The 18,153-nt window shown below is 50.5% G+C and overlaps 1 protein-coding gene across 2 annotated transcripts in view; it reads left to right on the top strand.

Annotated features, from left to right (window-relative positions):
• Window positions 1-18,153, top strand: part of ANO2 (anoctamin 2) — a 337,501-nt gene that overhangs the window by 216,473 nt on the left and 102,875 nt on the right. The window lies entirely within an intron of this gene.

The following is an 18,153-nucleotide window of genomic DNA, read 5'->3' as shown; positions in this document are numbered from 1 at the left end:
AGCCGACCGATTGGCGGTCTCGACTGCCAAAATTAATTTTGGGTCAGATTTCTGATTTTCATTAGGTTTCCAGCTTTCTTTTTATACCCAGGATGAAGTGACTTGTTCCAAATATAATAAAATCAGCGATTCTGCCTGAACCTCTGAGCCAGTTGAAGTCTAGGGCGAGGGACCCTCCTTGCCCAGGTTGGAGCCGTGGGATGGTACAGTCACCTCCCCTCCTGTGTGTCCTATCAACCAGGGCCATGAGACCAGGTGGTCCTTGGGATGCTCTGAGTCTCCCTGGGACAGGAGATGACCTTGGCAGCCAGGCTTTGGAATGCTCATCCCCGAGTGACTTGGCTGATGCCCCAGCTGGAGCTGGATGAGTCCAGGCACAGAGCAAAAGGAGGGGTTTCAACCCCCGGAGAATGCAGACTTTCAGGAATCCGCAGAGCTGGCCAAGTTACGTTAATACAAAGCGGGCCAAGAGCTTTGGCTGCCCTGTTCTCCTCCTGTGATCCAGAGTCAGTAGTAACTGTGGTTTCCCTAATTTCAAGCACTCACTCTTATTGGGCTTCTTTTTTTAAGAGTTTGTTGTCTCAGCAAGTTGTATTGATATGTATATGTATGTATACGTATTTATAGACAAGTGTGTGTAACAAATGAGTTACATGGTCTTCCCTAGGGCTTCCCCAGTGGCTCAGTCATAAAGAATCCGCCTGCAATGCAGGAGTTGCAGGTTCGATCCCTGGGTTGGGAAGATCCCCTGGAGGAGGGCGTGGCAATCCACTCCAGTATTTTTGCCGGGGAAAGCCCATGGATAAAGGAGACTGGAGGGCTACAGTCCATGATATTGCAAAGAGGTGGACCCGACTGAAGCGACTGAGCACACACAGTCTTCCCTATGTGTGTGTATTCCACACATGGCTGAGCCATAGTCACTAAACAACTTGCAATAAAAAAATTCTTTGTCACTTAAAATAGGAAATAGTTAAGTTTTTAAATAAATCTAGGGTTATGGAAAGTAAACACTTGAGAACTCTCATTGCCAAGTTAACTTAGGTTAATATCTAATAGTATTGTAATTTGTGCCTAAATTCAGATGGGGATAGAAATTACTCAAATTGTAGGAAGTTGCTTCTTGTTTTACATTGTAAGAAGAAAGGTCTCTATTAATTCAGTTACCTAAGATAAAATGAATAGTTTTTGTTTTCCTTTTTTGATCATTGTTAGTGGCCTCAGAATTCTGATCAATAACTTTGCGTATGATGCTGAATTACAAACTGTTTGAATGATCCAAAAATAAAAAAGAAAGGAGTTTGTTGTTTCAGGGGACTCCTTAGTGTATAGTGAGGCTCAGAGATGGGAGGTTCCGAAGCCATGGCTTCTGATCCTGGATCAGGCAGTCTACATCCAGAGAATTTTGAGGGCCCTGTCACCTTCCCCTCGGTGTCTCCATCAGCCCCACCAGTTAGTTCTATTGGGGGTGGCTGTGATAGGAGGCATCCTTAACTTCATCCTTAAGTCTAGCCAGTCCAGTGATTCGCAGAGCGAAAATCCACTTGAGTGATTTTCAGCTTGACTTTGCCCCACTGTGTTCCGTTCTGCAGGGCCCACAGAGAGCTGGCTTCTGTAAGTCTGAGATGTAAACCTGTCACAGCTAAGCTCACACACTGCCCACGTGGGGAGTCTGTCTTATGTCAGCATCTCATACAAGCAGCATTTAGCTGCTTTGCTTGGGAAAAATAACTTCCCAGTGGAGGACTCGGAGAGGAAGAATGCAGCTTATGTTCAGCAACGATTTCTGAAGCATTTCCTATGTGCCAGACACTGGGCTTTCAGGCTGGACTTCACCTGCTGCGTGTCAATTACACTGGCATTGGAGGGGAGCAGGTCTCAGAGGTGGGGGGAGCAGGGTGGTTTGGAGGACAGGTAGGAGCCAGGATAGGAGTGACCCGGAGCTGGTGAATTCAGGAGCAGAACCTTGGTCACTGTGGATGAGCTGGGGAGCCTGGCCCTGGGGGCCACACACCTAGTGAGGAGCCGGGAGGCCAGATGGTCATTTTGGGCAGATTCCAAGCCCCACCCAGAAAGTACCAAAATGAAGTCAATTCTCACCTCCCTGTCCTTTTATTCAGAATTGACTCCTTCTCTTTCACATTTGTAACTGCTAACGCCTCAACATCTTCCATCCTCTCTCCAAAACCAGGCCAGTGATTCTCTTCTCCTCCTCATTTCCCCTCCGATACGGAGCACCCCCAGCCACCTTGTCCTGGAAGCCAGCAGCACCCCTTGCTTACCACTCTGCTTGAGATTCCTGCCTTGATTTCCTGACAGCCCATTTGCCCCTTATTAACCTTGCCGTTTGTAGGTGTCCCTCGTGGTCCAGTGGTTAAGACTCCATGATTCCAATCAAGGGGGCGTGGGTTCAGTTGCTGGTTAGGGAACTAAGATCCCACATGCTGCGTAGCACGGCCAAAAATGATGAACAACCTTGTCATTTGCACGTGTGCTCAGTCGCTTCAGTTGTGTCTGACTCTTGTGACCCCATGGACTGTAGCCCACCAGGCTCCTCTGTCCATGGGATTCTCCAGGCAAGAATACTAGAGTGGGTAGCCATTCCCTTCTCCAGGGGATCTTCCAAACCCAGGGATCAAACCTGTGACTCCTACATCTCCTGCATTGGCAGGCGGATTCTTTACCACTAGCAGCTTCCCTCTCCAAATCTTCCAAAACTGGTCATTCAAGAGATCATCCTGACTTTCCCCATCGGCACACCCGAGGCTTTCACCACCTCCTTCCGCCCTCCCTCCGCATCTTCACTTCACATCACGGTTAGGAGCCTCAGCCCCTTGAGACTTGCACATTTTGTGTCGGATCCCTGGTGAGGGCTTCGAAGGCTGGTGGCTGATCTTCCAAAACATGTCAGTCAGGAGACATGGGGTCTCCTGGGCACTTGAAAAGCATGACGAAGGAGGGAGCTCCCAGCTTTGTGATGAGCAGTGGAACCAGAAGGGCTGAGTAGAGTCCTAGCAGTGGAGGAACCAGGCCCTGTGATGCGCTAACCCTTCTGCAGAGCAGCAGGAAAATCTCAGTAAGTGGGATGCCACTGTGTCCAGGTTTAGATGAAGCAGCTGAGGTTTTCACCTCTTGAGTCTCAGCCCCTTATGTCCGGTTTCCCAAGGACTTGAGTAGGTGCCAATGGGATTAAAACAGTCAAGACTTCATGCCTCCCTCAACCAGGGAGAGGGGAGTCAAGCTTTTGTTTGGAGATGGGGCTCTAAGGATTGCCTGGAAGTAAATCCTTGTTGATGGTGGCAACCGGGACTTTGGGCTCATTAAGTGAGCCCCCGATTAAGCAGAGAGAGTGACCAATCTTGTCCTGAAGGAAGGTCCTTGCTGGCCCAAGGAAGGCCCTTGGAGCACTCAGCTGGCCTTTGCCTCTTGGTCTTCCCTTCAGACCAGCCTGCCTTTCCTTCGCTGATTTCCAAGCATTGCAGCTGATTTCCAAGCATGGCAAGTTCCACAGCCTTCCTCACCCCCCGAGGGGACTGACAACTCAGCCCACAACTCACGGGTCGAGTTTTGGCATCTTCCCCACCACAGTTGTTCCTCTGTTTTATTCTTCATTTCCTGTTCCCCTACAAGGTCCTAGTCATTGAAGTAGGAACATGGAAGCAGTAAGCCTGGTGTGACAATGCCTACAATTTGTAGTGGTCTTGTCGGAGTTTCCTGGACACCCACGACCATTATATTACAATAGCCCTCATAGTGCATGCACTTTCTCTTTTTTATTTATTGTTTTTGACTCTGCTGGGTCTTCGTTGCTGCGTGGTCTATTCTCTAGTTGCAGAGAGTAGGGGCTACTCTCCAGTTGCAGTGCTTGGGCTTCTCACTGCAGTGGCCACTCTTACTGTGGAGCACAGGCTCTAGGGCGCCTGGGTTCGGTGGTTGAGGCTCCCGGGCTCCAGAGCACAGGCTCAGTAGTTGTGGCACTCAGGCTTAGTTGCTCCATGGCATGAGGGATCTTCCCGGATCAGGGATCGAACCCATGTCTTCTGCAGTGGCAGGCGGATTCTTTACCACTGAGCCACCAGGCAAGCTTCTGCATGAATTTTCTTAAAGCTTCTAACTCAGTGGAAATTTAAAGCCGAGGCAGGAGGGGGAACCAGTGTAGGGCATGGGGCCAGACCCCCTCTCCCCAACCTTGGGATCCTCAGCAGGCCTGCGTTAGCTGTGTAGCCTCGGGAAAGTTTCTCTCCTTCTCTGTGCCTGGTCCCCAACGTGTTTTGCAGAGGTCATCCTGCCGGTCCCCTCCCTGCCTCGAAGGGAATGAGAGGATGAATGAAGTCATGTCTGCAGTGCGTGGAATTCCTTGGAGAAAGGCACTGCGGAAATTCACAGATGTCGGGTGTCCGGGCAGAACTCCGAGTTCTTGGAGAACACGGCCTCTTGTAGGGGACACCTTGATGCTGTTTGCACTTGGCAACGAGCCACGGCAACCATAACCTGTGAGGGGAAGTGGGTGTCCCCAGCCTCTGTGTGGGTCCCTGCCGGCCCAGCCCTGACTGCTGGACACCAGCTCCATCCAGGGAGTGTCTTCAGCAGGGACACTGCACGTGCTTCAGTAGAAGCATGTCCTCGCTTGGAGGCAGTCTTCCCTGCATGGAGCTGCACAGAGGCTCACTCTCTTTTGTTCTACATTTGATGGGGCAAGATTACTGAAGGTCCTTCCTTATATAGCATCTCTTCTCTGCCAGGCACAGATTCGGTGGTGAGCAGGACAGATGCTCTGGGCTGAAGATCTGTTGCAAAAGTCATGTAATTAGCTTGTAACATGAATGGTACAGAATTCTAACAGGTGGAGCTATTATAACCCAGCTTAACTCAGGTGGTTACAACAGTGTTCCCCAACTTTCTTAGTCTAAGACACGCCAAGTGCTGAACTCACTTGGATACAGTGTTTTTCAGCTCTTTCTCAGCAGCCTCTCTCTCTTCCTTCACTTTCTCCTCCCTGAAGTGGTGACTCCATCACCTGTTCCCTCTGTCCATCCCAGGGTGAGTGCATGCTCACCCACACGCTCTTTGAGCCTCCTCTTCTTGAACTTGGATCCTTCATCCTTGCTGCCAAGAATACCTTTGCAAAACCTCCAGATTTCCAGAAACACTAGGTGGGATGTGGTTGATGCCCAGGAGGTGGAGGTAACAGAGTGGGATCTTTGGGGTTCTGTGGTCTGCACAGGAGGGAACTCAAGGACATTTCTTGAATAGGGGTTATAAATCCCCAGGAAGACCGAGTCCCCACCAGTGACAGTGACCCAGTCTCCTGGGTGTCAGAGCAGCTGGTGTCCTTGATGGGGCTACTTGCTGCCTGACTTTAGCATCCCAGAGGGCCCCTGGGAGGGATGGGTGGCCCTCTGTCGTAAAAGCCCCCAGCCTTCCCTTAAATGTCCCTAGACATTCAACTGAATAAACGGGTCCTCCTTTGTGCTTGCAGATAAACACACTGCAATTTCATTACCAGCAACAGCCGGCTGTACTTGTGCCGTTGCTAATGGTGGAAGTCTATTTCCCTTTCCAGACCATATGCTCCTTGGGCAGGGTGGAGTTGAGGGGCACGTATGTCTAATCTGTCCTTATCTCTCCATTAATCCAGCACACAGTAAGTGCTTAATACATGTTTGGAAAGGAAAGAAGGAAGATGAAAAATTTCCAGATTGACATCAATAGGACAGCTTTGGAATTTCCTGTCCGTGGTACCCAGCTAGATGCATAAGGAGATGAGTGTTTTAGTAAAGATGCTTTTTTGTGCAGACGGTGTGGGTAGTAGCTCTGTAGGGTCAGAGGAGCTGGCTGAGGGCCCATGGAAGCACACATGTGCTGTCCCTTTTTTGGGGGTGGGAGGTGGGGGGAGCGGGAAGGGAGCTGTCCCCGGGCCTGACCCTGCAGGCATCTGCCCACCTGCTCACTCTGTAGAGGTCAGCCCACTTTGGGGGGACAGCCTGTCTCTCTAGCCAGTCCCCAAATTGTGCCTTTTCTGGCTGGGAGAAGCCAGGCTCGGTGGTGTGGTCCGTGATCTCTCCCGCCACTTGAGGGGGTGCTGCTCCAGCTGAAGGCTCAGGGAACACTCCCTCCCTCACGGGCAGAGCAGCAGTTTCTGAAGCCAGACTGGCCTGAGAAGGCCGAGCAGCCGTCCTGGGTGGGCCTTGGCTCTTCCCTGAGGCTATGCCCTCCGACCTGGCTGGTGGAAGCAGGATGACGAGGGAGGGAGTGGTGGTGACAGAAAGAGCCTGATCAGGTGGGGAAGGGGATGGCTGTTCCCATACCTGACTCCTCCCATCCTTTTTCACCTTTGCAGAGCTTCCGGGGAACATGCCAGAGTCTCCTTGGTACCCTGTGAGCCCCCAGCATTCCTACTGCTCTCGCCAGTCCTCTCTAAGGGGCCAGGTTCAGAGACAGAGCCACGTGCCTGACCCCCGAGGGGAGAGGGCTTATCGCTCAGGATCACGCCCAGGTGGGCACAGATGGTCTCTAGGTCACCCCGAGTGTCCACTCTGTGCAGGGTTGCCACCCAGAGAACCCTTGAGGACTGCCTGTGTGCCTGACAGACCTTTCCCCTATATTATTTTATTTAATCCACCACATCTTATCTGGAGTAGATTCATCACCTAAATTGTATGGAGGGGGAAGGTGCTCACCAAGCAGGTCATGTGCTGAGTCTCCTAGGCTCATAAGTCGGTGGGGCTAGAATTACCCATGAGGGCCCAGGACACCAAAGCCTGTGCTTTGACCCACCTGTTTAGTGCCAGCTGCTCCAGGGTCTCCAGAGGGAAGTGAACATGAACAAATTCCATGGGCTTTATTCTCAAGTGAGGTGCGGTTAGGATGGAGACCCCTCTAATCACATGGGAAGGAGGCGCCCACAGTCTCTGCTGGTGGGTGTGACGTGCTGCCTCCCATGTGCTTAGAGGGACAGGGGGGTTTAGAAGGGACTGTGGGTAGCGAAGGTGAGTTTCCTAGAAGTGAGGTTTTGGAGCCAAGCTGAAGGGTGGCTGTTGGGAAGACACTGTCCTCTGTAGAGGGGGGCAGTGTTCCCAGGTGGGAGGCTGGCTCCCTTCCAGCCCGCGAGGCAGCTCTCTGCAGGTACCCAGGCTCCATGCACCAGTTCGTGGGACTCAGACATGTTCCTGGTGAGTTGTCAACTCCTGATTCTTTATCGTGTTGTGTGTCCCGCCCAAGGCAGGCAGGCGCTCGATGCATATTTGCAAGTTGGTGCTCTTATCCCTCGGAGGGATGGTGGCACCACTCTTGGCTGTGACCCTGATGCTCCAAACCTGAGAGAAGCTGGCATTTCTGGTCAGGCCACCTGCTGCCGCCTCTGGTGCCAAGAGCCCAGGGGTGCCAAGAGCCCAGGAATGCCAAGACCTGGTGGGGATAAGGGTGGGACACCTGCGTGGAGGCCCTGGGCAAAGGCTGGGCTTGAGTGTGATAGGGTGATGGAGGGGGAGGGTGGTTTACAGTCTCCTCTCTCCCTCCTTACACCTGCCACGGTGAATTATAGATGTTGGGACACTGTGCCACGTGGGGGCAGAAGAAGGACCTGAGTGGAGCAAGTTCAAGAGAGGTGAAGCTAGGGGTGGAGGTCAGACAGTGGGAGGCTGAGTGTCGAAACAGCCAGATGGGTTGGCGTACCCGCTTGGAGGATGGTGCCCTGGCGTGGCCTCCTCCACAAAGCTCTCCCTGCCTTCTCCTGCCTGTCGGCATTGAGCTCTCCTTGCTCCCTCCACTCGCTGAAGTTCTCTTACATGGGTGATCTGTTTGACTCTGGGGCATGCCATTTTTTAAAAAGATCTGTTTATTTATTTGGCTGAGCCAGGTCTTAGATGAGGCCCTTGGGGTCTTTGATCTTTGCTGCAGCACGCCGAATCTTTAGTTGCAGCATGTGGAATCTCTGGTTCCCTGACCAGGGATGGAACCTGAGGCCCCTGAACTGAGAATGCAGAGTCTTAGCCACTGGACCACCAGGGAAGTCCCTGGGGTGTACAGTTTTTGTGACTATTTTCTGAACGGAAAATCAGGGCATGGGATCGAATGATGAGACTGATGGTTCTGATTAGAGTCGTCCAGAGAAATCTGCTCTGTGTGGCCAGCACTGAGGTGATGCTGTGGCTCCCCCACCCGCAGTGTCTGATTTGCCAGTTTGCATCTGTTGTGATTTGTTTGTTTTAGAGTCCTCACTTGTCTGGGCCTTGTCTCCTCCACTAGCTTCCAGCCCCTCAAGGGGAGAGGGTGTATGTGGCCTCTCCTTGGTCTTTTGGGATCTCTTGTAGGTCTCTGACAGTTCATCTGCTGTTGAGAGACATTGGAATCTTTCCTTTGTTTCTTGATTTTTCCCGCCAAATAAGATAATTTGGAATCAAGACTGCCGGGAGAAATATCAATAACCTCAGATAGGCAGATGATACCGCCCTTATGGCAGAAAGCAAAGAAGAACCAAAGAGCCTCTTGATGAAAGTGCAAGAGGAGAGTGAAAAAGTTGGCTTAAAACTCAACATTCAAAAAACTAAGATATGGCATCCTGTCCCATCACTTCATGGTAAATGGATGGGGAAACAATGGAAACAGTGACATACTTTATTTTCTTGGGCTCCAAAATCACTGCAGGAGGTGACTGCAGCCATGAAATTAGGAGATGCTTGCTCCTTGGAAGAAAAGCTATGATCAATCTAGACAGCATATTAAAAAGCAGAGACATTACTTTGCCGACAAAAGTCCCATCTAGTCAAAGCTATGGTTTTTCCAGTGGTCATGTATGAATGTGAGAGTTGGATTATAAAGAAAGCTGAGCACTGAAGAATTGATGCTTTTGAACTGTGGTGTTGGAGAAGACTCCTGAGAGTCCCTTGGACTGCAAGGAGATCCAACCAGTCAATCCTAAAAGAAATCAGTCCTGAATATTCATTGGAAAGACTGATGCTAAAGCTGAAACTCCAATACTTTGACCACCTGATGCGAAAAACTGACTCATTGGAAAAAACCCTGATGCTGGGAAAGATTGAAGGCAGGAGGAGAAGGGGACGACAGAGGATGAGATGGTTGGATGGCATTGCTGCCTCAATGGATGTGAGTTTGGGCAAGCTCCGGGAATTGGTGATGAACAGGGAAGCCTGACGTGCTGCAGTCCATAGGGTTGCAAAGAGTCAGACGTGACTGAGTGACTGAACTGAAGATAATTTAGGATCTCACCTGAATGGTATTTTCCTTCTTTAATTGTGGGGCTCGGTAGAGAGAAGCGTATGAGAAGGCTTGTAGGATGAAAATAGGGCAGAGAGCAGACAGAGCATCTCCCAGAGTCCAGCAGTGGGATGTGCTTTAGAATCCACAGGATAGACAGGATAGACGAGGAGGCACCGAGAGGGGGCCCTGCTGATGACCTGATGGCCCCCGCATCCCGTGCTCACTGGGTCCCATTCCTCTGTCCTCTGCTGGTGCGTTTAGACACCTCTGTGTGGAAAAGAAAAACTAGGTGTTTTCTTGTCCTTCCTTCTGCCCCCACATTAGACCAAACTTCACTCATTCCACTCTCATGGGGGTCTTTCTTGGGTATTCACAGAGGACACCAAGCAGACAGTCTGCTCCTCAAAGGTGGAGGGCCGCGGTTCATCACGGCATCTCCCAGCACCCCTGTTTGGCAGCAGATACACCAAGGAATTCAGTGAACCGTCAACACACAGGGGACGAGACCACCAGTCCTCCTGTGTTGCCTGCTGCACGACATCACTGCCTTTACAATTGCAGGGCCCTCCAGTGCCTAACCATCTTTCCTGGCCTGCAGGATGTGACCTGAGCTGCGGGCAGCAGGGCCCCAGGACTTTGGAACCGACAGCAGACACTGCAAGGATGCTTAGCCCCTTGACTCTGCGTGTGTCCGTGGCTGCTGGGAGCTTGGTTCTCTTCACCCCAAACCCACCAGGACCTCATCCTCATCACCGACCTTCCACATTTCTCTCCATTGCCTGGTTCCAGATAGAGAGTGAAAACACAGCTCATAATTCAATCAACAGCATAAATATTTCTCTAGTATTGATACGCATGGCGTGCTGCAGTCCATGGGGGTGGGAGAGTTAGACACGACTTAGCAACTGAACAACCACCACAAAATTGATATGTATATTCATTTATCACTTAAAATCTCAAGAGATCAGCATTTCACAGCCCACCGTTTGGTTTAGAATTTGGAAAAATTTTAAGAATTCAGAACTGTGTGATGGGAAACCTAGAAAGAGAGACGAAAGAAGTCAAAGGCCATTGATCTAAAGAAATGTGGGTTCGATCCCTGGGTCGGGAAGATCCCTTGGAGGAGGAAGTGGCAACCCATTCCAGTAATCTTGCCTGAAAAATTCCATGGATAGAAGGGACTGGCGGGCTACAGTCCGTGGGATCCCAATAGAGTCGGATACAACTAAGCACACACACACACACACACACACACACACACACACACGATCTAAACGTATCTCTCTATATTTGTTTCTACCCTTTTTCCTTGGAAAAAAAGGAAACTCCTTTAAGAGAAGGAATGGATATCCTTTAAAAAGTTAATTTACTAAATAAAGCAACTGGCCTCTTCTAAAAATTTTCTCTAATTATGCCTCCTACCCCTATGATTTCCAGCACAATTTATTCTTTAAAAAAAATTTTTTTTAAATTTTATATTGGAGTGTAGCTGATTAACAATGTTGTGGTAATTCCAGGTGAACAGCAGAGGGACTCAGCCATATACACAGACATGTATCCATTCTCCCCCAAGCTCCCCTCCCATCCAGGCTGCCTCATAGCATTGAGCAGAGTTCCCTGTGCTACACAGTAGGTCCTTCTTGATCATCCATTTCAAATATAGGAGTGCAACGCAGTTTACTCTTACCCTCTGGATTGATGAAAAAGAAACTTCCCAGCACTGACCCTCTGCTTTCCTGGGGGTCTGACAAAGTCCGTACAGGTTTGTAAGTTGCACAGGGAAATGAGAAAGAAGGGCTGTCAAGGAAGAGATGTAAGAGCTGAGTAAATAGCCTCAAGAAAATAACCGCAGTGACCTCTGAGTAGTAATGCGTGTCAAGGAGTAAGAAGAGGATCTGAGGCTGAATAAGGAAGGGAAAGGTTAGAGGAGAGTGAGTTTCCTCTAGGGTGGAAGTGACCCCAAGGGCAGCAGGGGACTGTTTATTAACCTTCGGTGGGACTTGCCCTTTCGGCATCATTCCCAGGGCTGTGAGTGGGAAAGCAGATGAGGTCAGGACTTCTCAGCTGCTGACTCTCCTCTGTGCCTGGTCCCAATCCCAAAAGCTGTCCTTAAGAGACTTTTCTCCAGAGACATCGTGCTCTGGCCTCATCACTGCAGGAAACTGATGGCACCTCGGCACTCTGCCCTGATGCTTCTGTGCCATGACCTTGGTGTCACTGGAGTGAAAGTCATGAAATCCATAAAATGCATAGCAGATGTGAGAAGTGGAAGGGGCCAGCCTTCCACATCACCAGCCCCCCACCTCCACCCTCCTTGACAGAAGAGGGCAGATGGGAAGAGTGACTTCCTAGAAGTTACCTGGCCTCCCAGGTCTATTGATGGCAGTGCTGCCTGTCATGCTGGGTTTATCTGAGGTCTCTTCCCTGCTTGGGAAGCACCTTCCCATGTGGAACACAGGCTATGCCCAGGTGTAAAGCCCTTTGCACAGGTTCTGTGGCTGCTGCCAGTGACGTCAGGGTCGCATGCCTCCTCCATTCTGGGTGTGTCTCAGCTTGAACTTGGGTTAAAAAGCTTTTCCACTTTCCCTGCAGAGCACGTCTGGCATCCAGAGCCTGGTCCTTATAGGAGGTAAACTTGTTCCGCTCCTTCACCCCAGACCGCCTGTAAGTCCCTCCTATCAGTCCACAGAGGAGAGTTTCGGTTGGTGGCTAGTTACCAGTACCCCCCGTCTGCTTACCATTCCCTGGGGTCTTCCCTGTCATCACTGCAGGGCCCCAACCTGACAGAGCCCGGATTGAAGGGACCACTTAGGGATTCCAGCAGTGTTTCTACTATATCTCTGACAGTGCTCTTGTAGCCTCTGCTTGAATGCTTGTGGGTGCATGCTTAGTCACTCAGTCTGTGGGGCACCATGGACTGGAGCCCACCGGGCTCCTCTGTCCATGGGATTCTCCAGGCAAGAATACTGGAGTGGGTTGCCATTTTCCTCTCCAGGGGATTTTCCCAACCCAGGGATCTCTTGCGTCTCCTGCATTGAGGGAGAAAGAATTTACTACTTTATAATAATACAGCTACTCCTCCTTTTTGATCAGGAATTCCACGATTTCCACTATTGGGTCCTGGCATTGCTCTCTGAGTCCGTGCAGAGGCAGAGCTGTCCTTACAGGATTTTCCATCGGAAGTGGGGAGGCAGCTGGCCTGCCTCATTGAGTGTTTTCCATTCTGAGCAAAGCATTTTCATTTACGTTATTCATTAAGGAATGACAGTGTTTACAGAGCTTTTTCCTATTCTGGTCACCCTATCCTATTTGTCTGTGTCCCTTTTGAGAAGAAAATGCCTGAGAAGGACTCCTAACGTGAGTACAGTTGGACTCTGAAGTGTTTCAGATATTATGCATCTGTCAACATAATCTAAGTCTGAGAGCTCACGTTACACTGTTGGCTCAAGCTAGCTCAGATTCAGCAGACCACCGCCCCCCACCAACCCTGCCAAGTCTTGTTGATGTGAGCAGTCATTGGCATGAGCTGTCCTCACCCACAAGTTTTTCAGAACCTACACAGAGTTCCTTAAACTTGTTGGAGTCAAACCCAGAGCTTGTTAATTTCAACTGCTCGTGCCAGGTGACTGAGACCTTCATGGACACTTCTCTCGCCAACTACTGTGTTATCTGCTCTTTCCAGCTCTGTTATGGGCACATTTTAAGCTTGCTGCCTCTGTCTTTATCCAAATCATTGAAAAAATACATTGACCAGGAAAAGATAAAGGACCAGAGCACACTGTCAAGAGCCTTCCTTCTCTAGTTCATTGATCAATACTCCTTGGGTGTTTTTACTCAACCAGTTAGAAACCCATCTAATTCCATGTAGTACAGAAGATCCCAACGTAGATGATGGTGTTCAGCACACCCCGGCGATGTGTTCCATTAAGTCCCCACCCCAGTGTTTACCTGGCTTTGTCTCCTTCCTCAGAGACTGTGGTCCCAGACATGTTGGCTTTTCCTTTGGCAGAGAGGGGGCTGATGATTTGGCTTCCGAACCCAGCGGCCAGAGATACCCTCCCAACCCAGTTGGTGCCCTGAAGATCTTGGCTCAAGAATGGGCAGGATTGGAGCCAACTTGCAGGCACCAGTCCAGGGCTCTGATTGGCCAGCCCTTCAGAACTCGTCACATCAATGATCCTGTCACATCTGATGGAGAGGCGGGGATAGGGACCAAACAGTGCAGCGAGCGTTCCAGCCTGAGAGTCTCTCTACTTTAGCATCAGAGCATCCTCAAAGCCACCCACTGGAAACACATGGCAAATGCTCCAGCTTCTATAATCCAGGGACCACTACCTCTGAGGGCTTCCCGAGTGGCTCAGACGGTAAAGAATCTGCCTGCCATTGTAGGAGACCTGGGTTTGGTCCCTGGGTTGGAAAGATTCCCTGGAGAAGGAAATGGCAATGCACTCCAGTATCCTTGCCTGGAAGATTCCATGGACAAAGGAGCTTGGCGGGCTACAGTCCATGGGATCACAAAGAGTTGAATATGACTGAACAACTAAACAACAACAATTACTACTACTGTCTCTGAACTGAGACTGGAAAGTGGGGCTTCTTGGCAAGGAGCCCCATTCCATCAGAGCTCCTGGGGTTTGCTGGCTCTGGGGAAGAAGGCAGTGTGTCCATCTTCTTGCTCTTACCTAAAGTGGGATTTCTCCCCTTCCTCTATCTGATTGGCCCTCCTGCTCATCTTAAACAAACCCTGCTGACTTCTTTTCACAACCTTTCGTTTATTCTGAAATGTCTGTCTGCTCTTCACTGCCCACACCCTCCCACCACAGTCCAAGAGGGTGTGAGCCACGGGAGAAGGAGAGGCTGTCCGGGTACATTGCTGCCACCCTGGAAAGGGGAGCTCCAGGGATGAGGACCTGATTGTTTCCCGTGGGAGAGAAGGTGGGATAAGCGTTCCTTCTCTCTTTCCTAGGAATGAGGGGTCTTTGGAAAGGTAAGGATCCTCACTGGTGGCCTGTGCTTTTGGGCAGTATACATGAGCCTTCCCCTGCTCCCAGTGGTGGGAGAGGACCCCAGGGAGGATCATGTGGGGACATGATGGCGTGCCAAAGGAAGCAGTTGGTTGGGACCTTCATGACCTTGGTACTTCAGAGGCGGGGGCAGCATACAGAAGTTCCCTGGTGCACCCGGCGCACCTGACCAGGGGCTCGACAGAACCAGAAGGTCCATCCTTTTTCTTTCTGCAGAGTCACCTGTTACCAAGGGGGATGGATGTCGATGGATGCTGGATGCTGTGAGCATTCTTCTTCCTCAGAGCAGGATGCCAGGTCCATGTAGATAACAGAGTTAACAAGGAGTAAATAATAAAAGGCTTGAATCTCCAGACTCCCAGGGGTAGAATAACGTTCCCTTTGCTTATATTCTGAGTATTGAGTGGCTTAGCCCTATTGCTTTCTGGGGCATTTTGGTTGCATTGCCCATGTGTCTCCTACAGGTCTGACTTTTGCATAGACAGAAATTTGCCCCTCTCCACGTCATGCCCTGTTCTCCTCTCCAGTGGGTTCCAGGGGCCTCCGAGCACCACCCACTTTCCCCGCCTGTCTCCTGGGACCTCACCCTGTTCCTGCACCTTGCATTCCTCCATCCTTCAGTGCCTGCAGCTCAGATGTGTCTTTATTTTCAGTTTGGTGTTGGCTTTGTGATGCATTTGAATAGGGATGAACGTCTTATTTCTAGCATTTTTATTTTTCAAATCTTAGGTCAAGGGGCACTTAAAAATAACTTACTATCTACTTTTCCTCTTTGTGAAACAGTCCTTATTTAACTGCCAAAAAATGAGAAACTACTGATAATTTCTTTTTTTTTTAAAGCAAAAATGAATCATGCCTCATGTGATCACTGTTAACTTTCTGGCGTATGGCCTTCCAATCTCTGTGTGTGTTTGTGGGTCTGCTGTATAAATCAGATGGGCTGTGCTTTGTGACCTGTCTTTCTCACCCAGTAATTACTGTGAACAGGGAGCCAGGCTTCCTCTTGCTGTTCGACGTGATGCTCTTCAATCCAAACAGAGTGCTATCTTTTTGTCCCTCCCCTGGCTACTCCAGGCGATGGCCCAGCATGTTTGGCGCTTGGCCAAGCCAAGATGGAGAATTCTATCCATTTCTCCCCGTTCATCTGTGAGAGCTTCTTTCTGTGGCAGACACCCTTCTGAACCTTCCTTACCATTGTGTCTGAATGCTCAGGGAGCCTCTTCCCCTTCCAGAGGGGTCGTTGGTGGCTCTTGCAAAGAAGCCTGCTGTCCTGTGGCCCCCTTTCCCCAGTGACAGGGAGAAGCAGAGTGTCTGGTCCCTGGAAGGGAGAGGGGGCCTGATGAGGAAGGGGAGTGGAATGGTACCCAGGAGGGCCTCCTGGAAAAAGTGATGTAGCTCCAGATCTCTCTGTCCAGGGGAGGTCTGGGAGAAATCACTGTGCAGACTCCAGGAAAGTGGGGAGAGGGTGGGAAAAGACAGACTCCCTGCCTTAGCAAGGCCATTCAGCTGCCAGTGGGCATGTCCTGTTCTCCATGGCTCTGAGGAGGGAGGGCACACCTGAGCTGTGCAGATGGCCATGGCAGAGGAGAATGTAAAGGTCATGGAACTTTTTTAAAATATATATATATATATATTTTATTTATTTGACTGTGCTGGGTCTTAGTTGCAACAAGCAGGATCTTTGATCTTTGTTGCAATATGTGGGATCTAATTTTCTGGCCAGGGATTGAACCCAGGCCCCCTGCAATGGGAGCATGAGAATCTTAGCCACTAGGCCAACAGAGAAGTCCCACAGACCCTTTATTTTACAGACAGGAAACTCAGGTCCAGAATGGAGAAGATCCTATAGCAATGATAGTGAAGCTGGCACTGGGACCAGGACTCCTGGCTCCCAGGACAGAGTTACTGCTGCAACCCAGCCTGAGAGCAGGTGCGAGAGCTGACCTGGCGGGTGGAGAGGCATTGGGTCAGGTGGACAAGGGCCAGTGTGGCGCCCTCTTGAAGGACTTCAGGAGAAGGGTTGGGGTGCTTCCTCTTTCCTAAGAGGAAGGCCAGGGTTTGAGGATCTGAGGGCCTAGTGGAGGTGATGCTGGCATCTGTTCCCCTGAAAGAAGCCAGTCAATCAGGAAGTGTGCCTGATTTAAGCTGAGACAAGACTAAGAAGCCCAGCCATTAAGAAGTAGTCCTGTACTCGGGGAGTCTAATCAGGCGTTCTGCAGTGTGGTGGAGACTTTGCTTGGTGGGGAAGCACAATAGAGAAAGAGGGGTAGTGATGAGCTGTAAATGGAAGAATACTGGAAGGAGCTGGTCTTCTAAGGATGCGTAGTGTTTGTGTATATGCAGTGGCAGGTCACTCTTTGGGGACATGAACTGAGATTCTCTAGGGGGCTGGAAAAGACATATGTGTACTTTGCAGACGAATTCAGAAAGTTACCAGCCCAGGGCAGTCTTCCTTTCTTTCTTTTGCCCATTAGCTCTACCAGATTTACAAAGATCTCTGCTGGTGAATGGTCAGCGGCAGGGGCCTCCCTCCAACTCATTCCCAGAGAGTGCTTCACTTTTGGAATCTCTGTCATTTGTTTTTCTCCAGTGGTGGGGGGGGAGTCTCTCTCTTTTGCATCTGACTAAAGCTGGTGCTGAAGAAACATGATTTCCCAGAGCAGTGTGATCACAGACCAGAGATGCTCTGGTTGGTGAGAGCACGTCAGTGACCATGGCTGTCCCTGGAGAATGGGAAGGGGTAGTGACGGTGGCCCTGGGAGAGGGTCCCCCACCCCTTCCCCAGCCCGTGCTATGCCACGTGATCCACATTTGACTCACTCACTCCTTCCGGTCAGCTCCATCAGTGGGCCTGATCATTGCCAGCAGGTCACCATGAGAGTCACGCGCTCCCCAAATGAATACTGAATACGAAGTGTGATTTCTGTTTCTCTGGCAGGAGAGGTGGAAAGGACCCCTTGCCTGGGAAAGACTTCATCCTGGGCTGGCTCCAAAGGAAGCCAGGTCCCTTCCTCTTTATGATTCATCCTCTAATCTGGGTTCTATTTCACTGGAATTTAGTGGTCATTCAGATTTAACTAATATTTATTTTTTTGAAGTGGCTACTATTTGCCAAGTCCTGGACTGGGGCTTTCACATGCTTAGGTCCTTTAGTCATTTAAAGACCAGAAGTCTTAAGGTTTACCTTTGCATGATGGATGAGGAAACGTTTTGCCGAATAAATGAGCGGTGAGTGCAAGGTTGCCAAGGGGGACCTTAAACAACTTAAGAGAACAAACTGCTTCTGAGCAGCCTGCCAGGACTTCAGAAGTGCTTCCTGGCGTGGGTGGACAGCAGATTCAGAGACGGGCGATGCAGTGGGAGGGACCTGGGCCAGAGAGTCAACAGAACTCGATTCTGGTTCTGCGCCATGTCCCTGTCGCGGCACGGGGCCATCCAGTTCCCTGCTTCTCCAGCTGGACCACGAAGACAGACTGGCCCTTTCAAAGCCTCAGCAGAGGGACTAGACAAAGCGTGCCGTGCACTTCCTGTTGTGCAGGAAAGGGAGGAAACATGAATAAATGCACATACACACTCGTACCTGCTTCTGTGCTCAGAAGCCATCCTGTAAGCTTAGTCGAGAAATGAATAATAACGGTTGTGGTTTGAGGAGCAGAGAGGCAGGCGGGGACACAGGAAGGAGGAAGCCGCCTCCCAGGGGTGGGGACACAGGCAGGAGGAAGCCGCCTCCCAGGGCTGCACTGGGATTCTGATATGTTGTTGTTTAGTCGCTCAGTTGTGTCCAACTCTTTGTGACCCTTGGACTGTAGCCCGCCAGGCTCCTCTGTCCATGGGGATTCTCCAGACAAGAATACTGGAATGGGTTGCCATTTCTTCCTCCAGGAATCTTCCCGACCCAGGGATCGAACCT

The sequence above is a fragment of the Bos mutus genome, chromosome 5, assembly GCF_027580195.1.
Source record: "Bos mutus isolate GX-2022 chromosome 5, NWIPB_WYAK_1.1, whole genome shotgun sequence".
Taxonomy (NCBI): Eukaryota; Metazoa; Chordata; class Mammalia; order Artiodactyla; family Bovidae; genus Bos; species Bos mutus.
Note: the sequence above shows the minus strand (reverse complement) of the source record. Positions and strands in the feature narration are given on the sequence as shown.